Source organism: Capsicum annuum, chromosome 6 (assembly GCF_002878395.1).
Source record: "Capsicum annuum cultivar UCD-10X-F1 chromosome 6, UCD10Xv1.1, whole genome shotgun sequence".
NCBI lineage: Eukaryota > Viridiplantae > Streptophyta > Magnoliopsida > Solanales > Solanaceae > Capsicum > Capsicum annuum.
Genome location: NC_061116.1, coordinates 171,641,798 through 171,660,704, shown reverse-complemented (window position 1 = coordinate 171,660,704; position 18,907 = coordinate 171,641,798).

The following is an 18,907-nucleotide window of genomic DNA, read 5'->3' as shown; positions in this document are numbered from 1 at the left end:
AAGTGGGATGTGTAGCCGAGTCACGAAAGTGGAGTCTGGAGGACTAACACTAGAAACCGCACTAGCCGGTGCAAGTGTCTGTAACACCGAGAGATTCGATTCCCTCGAATAAATATATGAATGGGAGATGTAAATCCCCCATATTGTATACATTGGTGCTAAGTCACTAGGACTATGCCGAGAGGTTCGAATCCCCCATAATGGCATATACGCATATAAATATTTTTGTTTTGTGCGGCTACACGCACTGGAGCCCTTCCTGCTAGGGGAGAGTTGTGCCCATAAAGCTCGTGGGTGCCTTATTTTATGACGATTAAGCTACACAACCCAGGTTAATATTTTCAAAGTTCATGCTAAGCCTTATTCCCTTTACCGGCACTATATATATAGATATGTATGTGATTACATATGATGGATTGATTTGGTTTTGGATAATAGAACTATTTTATCCTTATCCCTGAGTTACATACTAACACTTCAACCGCTAAACATCTCCGGACGTTGTATCCCCATGCAATAAAGGGGACGAATATTCTTCTTCTTTTCCTATGCAATGACCAGGTGTTCGAGCGGTTCGGGTGTTGACATTGAAGTGGTGAGCTTTCATACTTCAGAAGGCATTGATTTCATGGTCTTTCTATCTTAAGTCATAAACTTTTTAAAACTTAGTTTTTGTGTATTATCAGGGGCATGTCCTGATATATTATTTGTAGACACGTAAATTTGTCCGCCCATAAATTAATTTTTACTCATTTTTCACATCTCCCTACCCTACCCCCTACCTTACCCTACTCGCACCTAATCTTACCCACTTTCTTACACACCCACCTAACACTCATCCTCACCATTGACCGAAAAACAATATTATAACATAGAACATATACACACATAGCTCCATTTTTATTTGGGATTAATCACTCACAGGAGGGAGAAAGGAGGAAAAACATGCACACTACATCAGGATAAGGGAAGGGACAAAAATCATCATCATCTCATCTTCTCCACAGAGAGAAACTCATGGTCACTCTCTAATTTATGACATACATACTCCATAGATGAAATACACACGCACAGACGCGATTTTGAGGGGGGCTGGGAATTCTTTTCCTTTTTTGAATCCAAACACACACCATTGAAACTGAATATACACACTAGAGAGAATCGTAGAGTGAGAGAGAATCAGAGAGATAGCGAGAGAGAGATCATGAGATCAAAGAGAGAGGGATAAGGCGATGGTGAGCTGAAATCGATCGGAATAGGGGGACTGGTGAGAGGAGTTCGTCGCTGAAAATGGTCTTATTTCGAGGCAGTTTTTTTGCAATAGTTTTGTATACGAGTCTATTTTGTGCTGCTTCTATCTTTATTCCGACGTCATCGGTATCCGTTATTGGTTCGAAGATTTGGGTTTCTGATCGTCTTGACCCATTTATTGAATTCAGTTTCGAGTCTTGAGCATTTTGATATCGAGTTTAGAGTTCGTCATTGTTGAGGTCCTATTCGGGATCCCAAATCTGAGTTTTCTTAAATCATATTACAAATGAAATCAATTGTCAAAAGGTCCATCTCTTAACTCTACCTTTTTTTTATTATGTCGAAGTTGGTTGATATCACCATTTTTTGGTGTGGTTTTAAATATTTTGAGCAAATGTTGATTGTTGTTGTGGATATGAATGATCGGTATGATTAAATGTTTAAATCTTTGTTGGGGTATGTGTTCGATGTTGATTTCAGATTTTGAAAAGTGATTTGATAGTTGAATTGGTTTAATCATGTGAGATTCGGGGGGAGGGAATTAAAATATTGATAAAAGTGAATTTAGATTAACTTTGATTCATTGTTGGATATTGTTGAAATTAATAGTATCATGATTTAGATTGTTAAGTGGGTATGCAAATATTGAGTTTGGGTCGGCAAATTGTAGAAATTGGAAGATGGTGATTTGTTGAATGTGTGAATGTTTGTTGAATGGTTCTTTCTAGTTTTAACGCATAAAATTGAAAAATGTATTCATTTTACCGGGTAATGCCCCGAGGTTTAATGTACTTATTCTCCAAGGAATGCCCCGAGGTATCTTGTCCTCGGAGGATGTTCGTGATGAAGGCCCGAGGCGTCGGGTAGAGCATTAGTCTAGAATTAGTTTAGAATAGGAATTACATTTCCGTATTTTTTCTATTTTTGAGACTGTATAATTTGGACTAAACATTATATTTTTGGGATTTGTATTTGTTTGTTTAACTGTTATTTGTTTATGTGCTTTATATATTCTTAGTGTCAAAATTAGCCGATAACCACCGGATCGAGGGGTGCCTAACACCTTCCCCTTGGTTAACAGAATTCCTTAGTCGGAATCTCTGTTCGCAAACTAGTCTAAAAGAGTCAAATCATTTTTGAAAAGGATTTTCCAAAGGTGACTTGGCATACCGAATTATGCCAAGTGGCGACTCTGAGTTAATTGTAAAACTAATCCTTTTTTGAAACAATTCTTCATTTTGTCACCTTTAATAATAGAAATCCTTTCGAACTTGAAAATTTAATCTTTTGTAGTTAAAAAGGGGGTGTGACAGCTCTGGCGACTCTGCTGAGGAACTTTCAGAAATCGAGCTTATTTTTTGGAGTTGTATTGGCTTAATTTAACATTATGGGTGTATAGACATTATTTGTGTTATCTTTTGTTTTTATTTTATCATTGTTGAGTGCCTACGTGCTCTTTATTTACGGTTTTTCTTTATGTGTTACCGCTTTATATCTGGCATCATTTGCATAACGCGAGTCAATTCTTTCTACAACAAGTCTCAGAGTGCACGTCGTGTACACGAACTCTAGTTGAGTCACCCTTATTTTAGGAGGGGGAGCCTTCGAACGTATGGAGTGGTTGGAAAGCTGTCGCAGCCACTATCGATCATACGCTCCCCCGAATAGCCTTGTTAGTGAACCCCGATTTAGGTCAGCCTTTAGGTCATGCTTATGAACATCATATTGAGACCTAGCGGGGTCCACTAGGTGCTAAATATTGCATCTCTGAGGGTAACGTGATCATTTGACGGACTGATTTGGGGAAAGCATGTGTTAGAAGTAAAGTGTGTAGATAAAAAAAGTGTTGAAAAAAATTTTAAAAAATAAGAGAGAAAAAGTGGAAAAAAAAAAGTTTCGTAGTTAATAGAGTTTTTATGGCTTTTGATTTTTATTTTTTTTATAATAAAAAAAAATCAAATCAAATCAATTTTTTTTACCTTTCACACTCATCTTCAAAAAAAAAACCATCAAAAAGATTTTCCTTTTGTTCTTTTACCATACATTCATAATTCGAAAATATTAAAATTTCCTTTTTAATTGGAGTTTTCTCTAAAGAAAAAATGCATAAAAGATGGTAGAACTTTTGTACATTTAATACAACAAAAATACCAAAAGATTTTTCTTTCATAGTTGTATATGTCATTTTTGTGTGAAGTGTTACATTAAAAACCCCAAAAAAAATTTATTGACGTTTTTCATCATTTGTATTTGGTAATGTCTCATAAATCAAGGTTTAGTTTGTTATTTAATCTTTAATTGTCCAAACTGGATGAACTAAGCACCCCTGATTCTCCTCTTTCGGGAGTGAGATACGTAGGTAGCCTATTATAGGTTCGGAGATCTTATTTAAAAAATTCAAAAAATAATTTTCTTCACTTTTCATTTAGAGTAGGTGTTTCATACATGTCTTGAAAAGAAAAAAAAAAGATTTTCCTCAATAGTCGTAGGTTTCATTTTTGGTTGATCTTATTTAAAAAATCAAAAAAATATTTTCTTCTCCTCAGTTAGAGTAGGTGTTTCATATATGCCTTGAAAAGAAAAATACAAAAAAGAATTTCCTTAATAATCATAGATTTTATTTTTTGTGGATCTTATTTGAAAAAATCAAAAAGATTTTCCTTTAATAGGTTTAAATTTCACTTTGTATGAAACTCAAAATTGAAAGCCCAAAAAGATTTTCTTTGGTAATTATAGATTTCATTTGTATAAGGATTTAAACTTGAAAGATACAAAAAGATTTTTGTCAATTCTTTTGACAATTTGTTATTTTTTTTTTCTCTGTGAAGTTTCAAGAAAAAGAATGGAAAAAAAGTATAATTGACCATTTTGGCAAGACTTCACGAACTACGCACACCTGATTCTCCTCTCTCGAGAGTGAGATGCGTAGGCGCCCTTCTTAGGTTCGGTGATTTTTTCAAAAAAAAAAAGGAAAAAGAGGTTTTGAAAAAGTGTTGAACTCTAACACATTTACTTTTTTTCTTGTTGAGTCAGTTTAAGGTGGTTGGTTTGTGGCATTCTGACTGGTCCTTCACATCACACCAAATCCAAAGGGTTAGTTGTGTCCAACAAAGATATAGAGAGTGAAATCATGGATCAAACAAAGAATTAGGAAAAAGAGAGTTTGAAGCAAGATATTAGGAGGCTAAGACAACAAATGACAAAAATGCATCGAGCTTGGGCTAATAGGTTGCCTTCTCCTCCATTTTCCTTTATTGATCCTACAAACACCTTGAGTTTTCTACCAAAATCTCAAAGTTAGTTTTCTACTGTTATTTATGCATCACAACATGACTCAGAATTTATTCCAAGCCAAAAGCATCTCAATACTTCCACCTCTTTTCCTCTAGATCCTCAGCATAAACCTGCTACATTCACAACATCACATATCGTCTGTGATCTTATTGCTCAATCCTCTACTGGGACTTCCACACTGGCTCGCCCAACGATTGTGCGTCTCTATGCTGCTAGTGAACCTATATTCAATACTCTTGGTGATCATTGTTATACTCCTGAACCTGTTTTTAAGTTAACTGGACCACCAAAATTTCTTAACAAGAAGTCCAGTGCGCCAGAAGAGTCGTAGAAAATGGTTGGAAAAATAAAAAATGCAGAAAATGCTATGAAAAATTCTCTAGGACCTGCGGGTAAAGAAGATGTTTCGTACAAAGACTGGGGCATGCCTCCAAGTGCTAACCTTCCTCCAATATTTAAGATGTCAAAATTTAAGAAGCAAGATGGGATGAGGAATCTGTGAAACATTTAGGACAATGTTGTAATCAATTAAAGTAAATTGGAGGAAAGAAGAATGAGAAAGATACAGTTGTTATTGTAGTTGGAGAACGGGCACATCCAAGAAGACGACGTCGTCGTTGCCGTTAGTCTCAAGCCCAAGTTCATAACCAAGCTCTTTATAATCCCTCCCCAAATCCATTATATTCTATTTCCCAACCTCCATATCTAGTATACTACGCACAACCATATGTTTAACTCCCTTGTTACTCACAATGGCGCGCGCAACCTCCTTAGAGTCATCCTCCAACTCTACAAACATATCAAAGCCCTTCTAGGCCCGAGGTTTGATCCAAACCAAATAATAAAATGAGGCAGAAATTGAGGGATAGATCACACCAATTGGAGAGTCGTATGCCAGTTTATTCCAGAGATTGGTACAGTGGGAAATAATCAATCCTCTCCTCGGGTATACTCTTGACCCACATTTAAGAAGATTTGATCCTAATGTATGATGTGTATATCATTCTAATGTTCGGGGTCACAATATTGAGAATTGTCATGCTTTGAAAAGAGAAATAGAAATGATGATTCAAGAAAAATTGATTATGGTGCAAAACATTGGCACCTCAACTGTCCCATAAAATTCTCTACCAGCACATGGTACTGCCCAATATGTGGGAAGCAATGAGTTAAACATGAGGACCCAAAATTTATTTGTTGAAAGGAATGTGTCTGATCATTATGAAAGTTATAGTCATTCTAGTATGCAAACTAGTGGCTAAGTTGTCAGGCTGAGCAATTGAGAAGTCACCTCTCTCCCTCTAGGAAGAGGACTGGTAGTTTGTTTTGTTTTCTTTTCTGTTTTTTGAATTATTTCAGGGTTGTAGTTCGGGATCTATCTTGTCTTATTTCTCTGTCGTCTTTGTTTAAACCCTTCTATCTTTTCTTTCAATGAAATGTGGTGTCCCTTGTTTGTTTTATCTTATTTTAAGACGTTTGCTTGTCTGTTTTACATAATGCATTTTATGTTGATTCTAGTTTTATGACATGCCTGCAGAATTTTTAGCCAGATCTTGAAATCCAACTTAGTCATGAAGCTTTGAATCAGAGAGTTAAAGTTAGAAAAGGAGAGCATCTGAGAAAATAGGTAGAGTACTGGACATTTAGTGACAAGTTCAAGCCTTCTTTGAAAATTATGACAATTATTTTGAGAATCACAAGAATAACTTAATCATTAATTGAAAGACATGTCTTAATTAGGTCAAACAGTGTCTGCGTGATCCTATCAAAAGGAACAAAAAGAAAATCAACTCCACGAAAGCATGAGTCATTCAATGTGAGGGATATACAAGAAAGATGGAGTTGTATGTTCGGCAAGTATAGAAGAAAAGGTGGTACATATGTTCGGGGCAAGTTAGAGTTGTAAAACATGTCATAAGTGATATTGATCATGCATTTTTCATACTGCATGATATGTACTTGTATTTTTAAGGATTTATATGACGAAGGCATTTCATTCTACTATCCAAACATTGTGTCATCCTTTGTTTACCCCATTTGAGCTTTAGTTCTATTTTCTTTCATACCCCTCTTTTGAAATCAAAATAGAGTAAAAAAATGTCCAATAATAAAAAAATAAAAAAAAAAGAAAGGTGCCAAGATATATAGAGTCAGACAAATCCAAAAAGAAAAGAGTGTCAATAAAATAAAAAGAATCAAAAGTCTAAATCATGTAGAACTAGTTGCCAGAACTACGTGTGACCTGATTTTCCTCTTTCAGGGGTGAGAGACGTAGGCTTCCCTATTCAGGGCTCGGCCCAACCAAATAAATAATTTAGAATTGCCCAGTCAAAAGAAACTGGGGCTTGAGTTAATCCTCTTTGCTTTGGTCAATTTCAAAAGTTGTAAGTCCTAACCCACTTCAAGTATCGTTTGGGCCTCATGTCATCCTTTCTTTCTAACCCTATTGAAAAGTTAAGTTATAACCGAAGAAAGACCTTCAGATCAATCTTTAAGAATGTTAAGGCTAAGCATGCAATGGATGTGATGATGCATTTTGGGAACTACTTGTCTTCCTCAGCATAAGTAATCGGGAGAGAAATAAAAATGATAGATTCTTATTGGTGAAAACCCTCCCGGGCACCATAAGGCGATAGTGAGTTGAGAGAATGAAAATGAGAGTCTTATTGGTGAAAACCCTCGTGGGTAACATAAGGCGATAGTGAGTTGAGAGAAATAAAAATGAGAGTCTTATTGGTGAAAAACCTCACGGGCACCATGAGGCGATGGTAAGTTGAGGGAAATAAAAATGAGAGCGTCTTATTGGTGAAAACTCTCACGGGCACCATAAGGCGATGGTAAGTTGAAGGAGATAAAAATGAGAGAGTCTTATCTGTGACAACCCTCACAAGCACCATTAGACGAAGGTGAGTTGAGACAAATAAAAATAAGAGAGTCTCATTGGTGAAAAACCCTCACAGACACCATATGGCAATGGTGAGCTGAGAAAAGAAAAATGAGAAAGGCTTGTTGGCAAAACCCATTCAATGTGCCACTAGCCGAATGAGGTCTTAAATGCAATTAACCTAAGGAAGCAACTCAATTTTGAGGTCATTCACTCAACAACAATTGGTAGAAAGTTTTGGATGGAAAGATCAGGCAGTCTAATCCGATATGCATGTCATAATCATTAGAGTTGACTGTCATTTTTGGATAAACTTTTCTTTCATCTTTTTTAATGGGGACATTCATTGTCATATTTTTTCTCTTTAGTTATATTTATATTTTCTTGAGTCAGTTATCCAAGTAAAGTAAAAATTGTTGTTATTTTTCTCTTGTCTTTAAGTCAAGTCCATGTCAAAACAAGTGAAAAAAAGATTTCAAAACTGGCTGTCAACTTTTTCAATTGCACAAAGCAAAACAGAAAGGCCAGTGCATGAAAGAGACATGATTGTGAGCCAAATAAAGGGCATGCAGAAAGCTTTGTCAATAGGTAAATTTAGGAACTCATGAAAAAATCAAGGTTTAAAGGGTTTATCTGAGAAGCATGGCAAAGCTGAGATACTGTGTTTATTTCAGAGTCAGTCTTAATAATCTGTGTTTGGATCAATAGCATGACAAAGCAGGGGCAAGTGCCAACAATCCAAAACAAAATGAAGGAAATGGACACTAGAGCAGGTGTTGGGATAGCCAAGTGCTGCAAGCCACCACTATATTTTTAACTGACAAATTTTCTTTGTTGAAACAGGGGCAAATTCGCTTTACTTAATTTATCTACCATTGGAAAAGCACATCCATGGGAATTTACTTTCATGTTCAGGACCCTCCTGAAAAATGAAATTTTACTTTTTGTTCAAAACCCTCCTGGAAAATGGGAATTTACTTTCTGTTCAGGACCCTCCTAAAAATGGAATTTTACTTTCTATTCAGGACCCTTCTGAAAAATGAGACTTTACTTTCTGTTCAGGACCCTCCTGAAAAATAGGATTTTACCTCCTGAAAAATAGGATTTTACTTTCTGTACAGGAACCTCCTGGAAAATGGGATTTTACTTTCTGTTCAGGACCCTCCTTAAAAATGGGAATTTACTTTCTGTTCAGGACCCTCCTGAAAAATGGAATTTTACTTTCTGTTCAGGACCCTCCTGAAAAATGGGATTTTACTTTCTGTTCAGAACCCTCCTAAAAAATGAGATTTACTTTCTGTTCAGGACCCTCTTGAAAAAAGAGATTTTGCTTTCTGTTCAGGACCCTCCTGGAAAATGGGACTTTACTTTCTATTCAGGAACCTCCTGAAAAATATGAATTTACTTTCTGTTCAAGACCCTCCTGGAAAATGGGACTTTACTTTCTGTTCAGGACCCTCCTGAAAAATGGGATTTTACTTTCTATTTAGGACCCTCCTAAAAATGAGATTTTACTTTATGTTCAGGACCCTCCTAAAAAATGGGATTTTACTTTTTGTTCAGGACCCTCCTGAAAAATGGGATTTTACTTTCTGTTTAGGACCCTTCTAAAAAAATGAGCATTTACTTTGTGTTCAGGACCTTCTTGGAAAATGGAATTTTACTTTTTGTTCAAGACCATCCTAAAAAAAATGAGAATTTACTTTATGTTCAGGACCCTCTTGGAAAATGGGAATTTACTTTATGTTCAGGACCCTCCTGAAAAATAGAAATTTACTTTATGTTCAGGACCCTCTTGGAAAATGGGAATTTATTTTATGTTCAGGACCCTCCTGGAAAATGGGAATTTATTTTATGTTCAGGACTCTCCTGAAAAATGGGAATTTACTTTATGTTCAAAACCCTCCTGAAAATGGGAATTTACTTTATGTTCAGAACCCTCCAAGAAAATGGGATGTTACTTTCTATTCAGGGCCTCCTGAAAAATGAGATTTACTTTCTGTTCAGGACCCTCCTGAAAAATGAGATTTTACTTTTTATTCAGGACCCTCCTGAAAAATGGGATTTGCTTTCTATTCAGGACCATCCTGAAAAATGGATTTTACTTTCTGTTCAGGACCCTCTTGGAAAATGGGACGTTACTTTCAAAAATGAAATCTTTCTTTATCATAATCTTTGTGTGGGATAATTCTTGTTCTAGTTTTTATTTTAATTTCAGGAGCCCTCTTGAAGAACATGGTGAGGAAGTTGTAAGTCAGGTGCCCGCCTGAAGAACAGGGTAATGAAATCGAAAGTTGATAAAATCGAAAGTCAAGATCCCGCCTGAAGAGCAGGGTAAATAAGTTGAAAGTCAAACAAGTTGAAGAAATTGAAAACCAAACAACAAGTTGAAGAAATTACAAGTCAGGAGCCCGCCTGAAGAATAGGGTGATGATACTCAATTCAAGAGTCCAAAAGAAGCTGCATAGATAGGATTTTGTAATTTCATTTATGTTTTAACTTATAATTTTCATTTTTGATTAATAATAGAGCCACTGACCGGAACCTCGAAGGGACCTTACTCAACTCTCCAACTCGGTATAGTCCTTCTCCTTCCTTTGGAGCTACCTATGACTTGATTCCCTCATAACTAAGGATGAGTATGATGTCCAAAGTCAAGACTCGGTTGCCTTGCTTTCTTGTGTTCCTTTCTTCTGAATAATGGTCGGTCAAAATTGTCTCGTTGTCTACTTCTTTATCTGAAAATACTTTGTATTTACATCCAAAGAGGAGCATAATGTAGACACGTAATTTTGTTTGCCCAAAAATTAATTTTTACTCATTTTTCACATCTCCCTACCCTACACCCACCTAATCCTATCCTCTTTCTTACCCACTCACCTAACACTCATCCTCACCATTGACCAAAAAACAATAATATAACATAGAATATATACATACATAGCTCCATTTTTATTTGGGATTAATCACTCACAGGAGGGAGAAAGGAGGAAAAACACGCACACTACATCAGGATAACGGGAGGGACAAAAATCATCATCATCTCATCTTATCCACAGATAGAAACTCATGGTCACTCTTAAATTCATGACACACATACTTCATAGATGAAATACACACGCACAGACGCAATTTTGAGGAGGTCTGGGGAATTTTTTTCCTTTTCTAACTCCAAACACACACTGTTGAAACTAAATATACACACTGGAGAGAATCGGGGAGTGAGAGAGAATCAGAAAAATTAGTGACAGAGATCAAGAGATCAGAGAGAGAGGGATAAGACGATAGTGAGCTAAAATCGATCGGAATAGGGGACTGGTGAGAGGAGTTCGTCGCTGAAAATGGTCTTATTTTGGAGTAATTTTTTTGCGATAGTTTTGTATACGGGTCTATTTTGTGCTGCTGCTATCTTTATTCTGGCGTCATCGGTATTCGTTATTGGTTCGAGGATTTGGGTTTCTGATCGTCTTGACCCATTTATTAAATTCAATTTCGAGTCTTAAGCTTTTTGATATCGAGTTTGGGGTTCGTCGCTATTGAGGTCCTATTCAAGATCCCAAATCCGGGTTTTCTTCAATCTTATTACCAACGAAATCAATTGTTAAAAGCTCCATCTCTTAACTCTACCTTTTTTTTATTATATGAAATTGGTTGATATCGTGATTTTGTGGTGTGGTTTTAAATATTTTAAGCAAATGTTGATTGTTGTTGTGGATATAAATGATCGGTATGCTTAAATGTTTGAATCTTTATTGGGGTATGTGTTCGATGTTGATTTCGGATTTTGAAACGTGATTTGATAGTTGAATTGGTTTAATCATGTGAGATTCGGGGGGCGGGAATTAAAACATTCATAAAAGTGAATTTAGATTAACTTTGATTCATTATTGGATATTATTGAAATTGATAGTATCATGATTTAGAACGTTAAGTGGATAGGCAAATATTGAGTTTGGGTTGGCAAATTGTAGAAATTGGAAGATGGTGATTTGTTGAATGTGTGAATGTCTGTTGAATGGTTCTTTCTAGTTTTAACGCATAAAATTGAAAATTGTATACATTTTACTGGGGAATGCCCCAAGGTTTTATGTATTTATTCTTTGGATAATTCCCCGAGATATATTGTACTCGAAGGATGTTCGTGATGAAGGCCTAAGGCGTCGGGTAGAGCATTAGTCTAGAATTAGTTTAGAATAGGATTTACACTTCCGTATTTTTTCTATTTTTGAGACTGCATAATTTGGACTGAACATTATATTTTTGGGAATTGTATTTGTGTATTCAATGTTTGTTTGTTTATGAGGTTTATATATTCTTAGTGTTAAAATCAACCGATACGCTCTATCAAATGACCGTGGTCGAACTACGGGATCAAGGGGTGCCTAACACCTTCCCCTCGATCAACAGAATTCCTTAGCTAGAATCTCTATTCGTAAACCAGTCTAAAAGAGTCAAATCTAAAAGGATTTTTCAAAGATGACTTGGCATACCTGATTATGCCAAGTGGCGACTCTGAGTTAATTGTAAAACTAATCCTTTTTTTAAACAATTCTTCATCTTGTCACCTTTAATAATAAAAACCCTTTCAAACTTTAAAATTTAATCTTTTGGAGTTAAAAAGGATGTGACATTATTGACTTTGAATTTGTAGAGGCTTTGTGGATAACTGTGGACTTGGATGTGTTTTTTTGGTATGTTATCTTGATAGATTGATTAGATACTTCTTAAGTTATGAATATTAGTCTTATTTATTCTATCTTTTTTAATGTTCGAAGTTTATCCAACACTTATGGATTGATATAATGGTTAGTTTAGGTGCAAGGAGTGATCTCCGATCCACGTGGCACTTGAGATACCCGTCTGGTTCGGGTCGTGACACCTAGGTTGATAACTTATGAGAAGTTTGAGTGGAAAATTTTGATGTATATATATGGATATGAGTATTAGTGTTGGAGCAATAAGTTTGTAACAACTTGGATGTATGTGAAATCAAAGTTGTGCTTAAAATGAGCTTACGTGGCCCCTAGATTGAGTATAGGATGTCTCGGGATAGGTTCTAATGCATTGGGGAAAGTTTGGGCATGTAAATTAGATTGTGCATCACAAAGGGGTGAGTTTGCATTGGCTTCGCATCGTGAGGGAGCCCGCGAAGGCTCACTGACTCAGCTTCGCGCGGGACTATGTGCGATGAAACTATTGCTTTGAGTTGGGCTTCGCACCGCGAAGCTAAAGGTTTGGCTTGGGCTTTGTATCGTGGACCTCCCTTACTTCGTCGATGGGACTTCATTTTAAAAATATTTTAAGGTTATTTTGGTCCATTTTAAGTCCTACAGACCATCCAATCTTTTCATAACCTGTTTTATAAGCCTTAAAACTTTTGTATTCCATCAAAAGGGTTACTCTTTATTCCCAAACTAAGGTTAAAACATAGTGAGATTAGTGTTTAAGATTGGAACCTAGAGAAAGTTAGGAGTAGTGCCCCTGGAGGAATGTGATAGAAAGAAGTTAGTACTTTTTCTATAATAGTTTATTAGGGCGAGCCTAGAATTCATGTGTATAGTAATACCCCCATTGTGTTGAGAGTTGTGGCTATAGATTTTATGAGAGGACATGTCCGCAAGTATAGGATTGTGACTTTGATATAAAGGGGAGATGATGGACTAAGGTAGTTTTTGAATTTTCGTAGTTTTTGAATCTTCTCATGGTGTCAAGTTTCAGGAAAAAGTCATGGTAATCTATCGCTATTCTAGTAAACTCCTCCTACTTCAATTTAAGAGGACATTCTACTAATGTCTTACTTATTCAAGTCATGCCTATGCCTAAATTTTGAGTTCTCTATGCAGCTTATGTCCATGTTTCAACCTCCAAACTATAAACAATAATGTCCCTTAGTAAACCAAGCTTTCAAGCATTCAAGCTATATGTTATAGTGCTCGTGATCCCTAAATCCATGTCTTATATCATGCTCAGTTCTACAAAACTATGCTTTCTATATATTACTGATTCAATTTACGTTGTGTCTAGCACAAAGCGATAAGGTTTATGAAAACTCATGGCCATTTTTAGTTCTTAAAATGAGGAGACCTTGTCTCAATCATTGACTACATAAACTCCAGCTTTATGTTATATAACTCATGATATCAGAACTCATGTTGTGTTATGCTTATGCCTGAACGACTCTCTATTTATGATCTAGAGATTTGATATATGAAACACTTCATGCCTATTGTATCGTATCTTACATCTCGGGCCCTGCCTTGAGTAAAATAACTAATGTAAATTATAATTAGATAGTGCTACTCTCATTCTTGATGCTTATGTTTTATTCTCTTAATGAACCTCCTTATGTTAGTATTGTGGTTATGGAAGCATTAGATAAGGGAATAGATGTTCTTTAGTGTGAAAAATTTCAGTGTGATTACTTGAGCTAAGGTTATAGGTGAAAAGATAAGAGGGAGATAAACTTTTGTTATTTAAGATAGTTAGGGAAGGTATATATGGCAAAATAAATTGTGAAAGTGATTAAAGTTGTTGGTCTTTGGTGGCGAGATCCATAAGGTGGGTGTAGTGAAGGTAGGCTTGAATATTGTGATTGATAAATAGACAAACCATTGTGTCATGTGGTTAGTACTCCTTGAAGTAATACCCGAGGTTGTTTGATTATAGTGATGAGATGAAGTAATATTCTTAAAGTCAATGTAGAGTATGGTGTCCCATAGCTTAAGCTAGCACCTTTTTAACTCCGGGTTAGGGTTCATCATGCAAGTACTATGCAGTGGGACTCAAACTTCTATAGTTCGGTGTGTTGTGGGGGAATTGTAAGTTGAAAATAATGAAGTATGTCATTTATTGTTTGGGGCATAGTAGAGTAGTGTCTCTAAGTATAAGGTCTATCGGTCGTATAATTTAAGATGGAGGATACCTCTATTCCTATGTTTCGTGAAATCTTATGTCATGTTTAGTGTCAATTTAATCAAGACCCTTCATCACCAAATAAACTCATGCCTTATGTATCGATGATTATGATCCATAGAACTCATGTGCAAGATCATTTCTATGTCAATTCTCCCTATATCATGCTTTGTGCTAACATAATTCACTAGGCTTATCAAGAAGCTCTTTTGATGCTTTTGCATGTTCTATTGAGAAAAATTTCTAATGTGAGGTTACGTCCTTCATTCTATACTTTTAGATCTTCAACAAGCTCGTACCCATCATTCGAGGACGAATGATCACAAAGGAGAGATAATGTAACACCCCACATTTTTAGGCTAGAGTTTGAACCGTCGTTCCAATATATATAGAACCAATACCAATGGTTTCTACTTAGAAATAAGTGTGAATATTTATTCTTTAGGGTGAGAACATTTTTGGATATGGATTGAAGTATTAAATATCACCTATCTCAAAGTTAAGTTGAACACTTGCTTATCTATCGAATTTTAATATATGATTTTTCTTGAGTCAACTTGCAGAGACCATTACTCCTAGAATATAAATAGTTATGTGTCTCATTATACATCCAATTAAAGATCTTTGAGTCCTCTTTCTAAAGCAACTGACTATTTTTCAATTCGAGTTTTGAATCAAAAGTTGTGAGTGTTTTAGTGAGACAATGTCCAAGGTGCACGACTGGGTCGTGATGAAATGTTGGAGCTCCGCGTTTGGGCTCGCGAGGTAAAGCTCCTGCTCCGCATTGGGTCCGCGGTGCAAATACCTTTTTTCAGATGTTAAAACACATTTTTTCCACATTAAATCAAGGTCAAAAAGGTCCTTTAACCCCCCCTCCCATAACTCCCCCAATCCGTCTTATAATCCTAAGTTCATTCCAAAACCGATTGAAAGCCCCCAGACATTCATTCTCTCCTTCTCAAGAACATCAAGGAGGGATTTCTCAATTGTGAAGCATGTAGATTCCATACTCAAGGTTATTCTTTGATTTTTTTTTCTCCATCAAAGGTATGTGGGACTATCCTAACTCTCATGGACGTAACTTTAATGTTTTAACAAGTTTTAAAAATGTATATGTATGTATATGCAATGAGTTTTAAAAATCAATTTAAGAGCATGCATCATGAAACCATGTTTGATGAAATTATGAAATTTCTAAGGGAGTTTTCCATGAATTTGAGTTATAGTCATGTGTACATATGTTATGAGTTTCAAAAAGTGATTTAAGAGCAAACTTTACGAAATTCTCCTCGCATGATGAAATTTATTGTCTTAACGTGTCATGAATTGTGAAATGAGTTTGAGGGCATAAACTATAAGTCCCCTTTTTCGATCATGAGATTTAGGTATGGTGTTGGGGTAGTTTTATGAATGATGATAATTCTTGAGTTTTAAATGCCTCTTGATTTATTATAAATGATTGTTTTACATATTTTTTCAAAGAGGTGATTATTATTTTAAATACTCTTATTTTCTAATGAAGAATTGCATGTGTTTTATGTAAGAATTGACCACCACATGTTAAAGTATAGAAAAGAGAGTGTTTTGCATAAGTTTCATATGTATTTGAAACAAGAACTCTCATGTGATGTTTAAATCTTTTGGGTGGTCATTGACATGCTTTTGAATAAGAAGGGCTATGGATATGATATGATTTGATATGAATGACTTGCAAGTCTGGATATGATGATACCCTATTATGATATGCCCTTAAAAAAAATGAACTTCTTATAAGCATGAAGTATGATTTTTAAGAGGCTAAAACAGGCTCTAAGAAAGCTAAATGGTTACCCGAAGAAGGCACGAGTTCAGATAACTCATTGCCTGAAATCGTGTTTTGTCGACACGGGATTATGATGTCCTGAAATATGGATTGTACGCTGGCTACAGCCCTGTGGCATATTAGATTTTAGAACTCCACCCCTTGCGAAAAACTTGAGTTGGGGGCTTGGCCAACGGGCTAATGGCGAACCCATATAGCCCGTGGGTACTATATTTGTAGAGTGTACCATCTAGCTCAGAAGCAAATCAAAGAGTTGAGTCAATGTTTTATAGGCATGAATTGAATCTCTTTATATTATGTCCATGTGTTTTTATATATATTATGATAAATGATTTTCACAATGCTCTATATTATTTTACATGAAATATACATTATTTTTGGATTTTCTGCATACCAATACTTTCCAAGTATTGACCCTTATCATACAGGTTCTGAGGTACAGTCCCGTGGTCTATCACATTAGTAAAACATTTGGTATAATGACAGAGTTGGTGAAGCATCCATCTTTCGAAGGACATTTATTCATATATTGACTTCTTTCAGTTTATGGTCCAGTCGGGGGTCTCGTCCCAACCTAGACAGTTAGTATTCAGTGGAGGCTGCGTAGACGAGATTTGATTATTGTATTGCCACACCTTTGTTGACACCATTTGATTTTGAATTTCCCTTTGAATGTCATTATATCTTCCGCACTTCGATTTATGTATGAATTATGCTTATGATAGTTTGTTAAGGGATCCCTCGGGCTTTCATGGTTCGGAATACCCATCGCAGTCAGGACCTCAGCTCGAGTCGTGACATTTAAGTCTTCTTTTTCAAATCTTCTCTAAAGCCGGATCATCTCACTTTATGATTTACCAATGTTAGATCCTATATTAAATTATCCATGCACCAAATGTCCTAAATGTGATGGGATGAGAAAAAACTGAACAATCTTCTCTTCGTAAGCTATAAATCAATGTAAAAACTCATAAACTTCAAATTTTAATTTGTCTTTGTGTTTACTGAATCTCATTCAACATTGAAAGTCACCTACTCACAGACCCTTTCTAAATTTGCTATGCATGAAGGACATAGTAAAATAAACTCAACTCGTGTTTTATATACTCGTATATTCATAAGGTATATTTGCAACAACTGTGCATAAAGCTGACTTGTTACTAAAATAACGCCTTTATAAGATAAAAAGCCAACACATGGGGGTAAAGTGCAGAATCTTAAGTAAACAGGGAAAATGCAAACATATCAAAAAAAAAAAAAAAAAATATATATATATATATATATATATATATATATATATATATGAAGCATGAATTGGTGCTTGGGACAATTGAGACAACTTTAAAGTGTACCACTCAGTTTCGTCTTAGTCCAACGCATTCTATATCTCGTGACAACACTACTTGATTCTTTCTTGGACTTCATGAATCCCCCACTACCTTCGAATAAAACCATTATCATATCTCTATCACAATTATGCTTTCTAACAACTCTACACATTTCTAACAATCCACATGATTACAAAAAGAAATTCGTACTATTGATGTTAGAGTGGATTAGAGTTTCATTACGTTTGGGAATGGATGGATGATCAGTTTATACAAATTTGGATAATTTTTATTTTTAGATTGAGTTAGGCGCAACGTAATTTCTTTACAAAGGGAGAGAAACTATATATATTAATCAAACAACAACAATCCGTTAATTTTAGGCTGGAACAAATGTTGATAGATTTGTGTTTTTTTATTTTACTTTTTTAATCACATTGCCGAAATTTCGCTTGTAAAAGTTTTGAATTTTAGTTGGTAGTATTTGTATCTAAATCTTATTTTCCTTGTTACATCTTAAAGGATGACTAAACTTTGAATACTGATTGAAAATTGGCTAATTCATCCAATATTAACTATTTGTACTCCGTTGCCGCGTTGACCTTCCCATGTGACATGTTTAGTTGTTTACTTCCACGGTTCCACTCATCAACAAAGCAATTGTATGAGCAACGTAAAAAGAAAAAGATACTTGAAGTCTTACTATTTTATTTTTACAACATTGAGCAGGAGAACTTGATGAGACAAAGTACAAAAGTACAGTGGAACAATAAAAAAGGAGGTGCCAGATCTGGCAATATATAGAAATAGAGGGTCTGTTTGGTGGAAAATGTTTTTCTAGAAAATACGTAATTTTCTCACTGTATGGTGGCAAGGAGAGAAATAATTTTCTAACAATATATATATATATATATATATATATATATATATATATATATATATGGCATGTAGTTTATTTCTTTTGATTGTGCACGGAGTTGACTAGCTATAATATCTGTTACGTCACCAGCCACATAGCCTACAACATTTTCACTGCATCGTATTTGCTAGGATTGAACTGAATCCCCATTCTTACGCTTGATGCGTCGGTCCCCAAACCTAATACAGCTGAATTATAAAATGCAATTGCAACTGGTAATTTGCAAAATGCTCCTTCTAGCTTTGGAATGTACATATATAAAAAGTTCCTTCAAATATGAAACTTCAATATCAAAGTAGCATATCATGTCAAAACTTTATGTTCACTATTGTGGATTAATATAGAACTAGAATTTGACAATTAATTGGTTATTCAGTTAGACATAAGAATAGAGTAAAGAACATTGGATGGTTGAGAAAAAACTTAAAAGCCAGTCTATATACTTGATGAGTGCAAGTTGTCCCCTAGCTACACATTTAGGAAAGCTATTCTCGAGA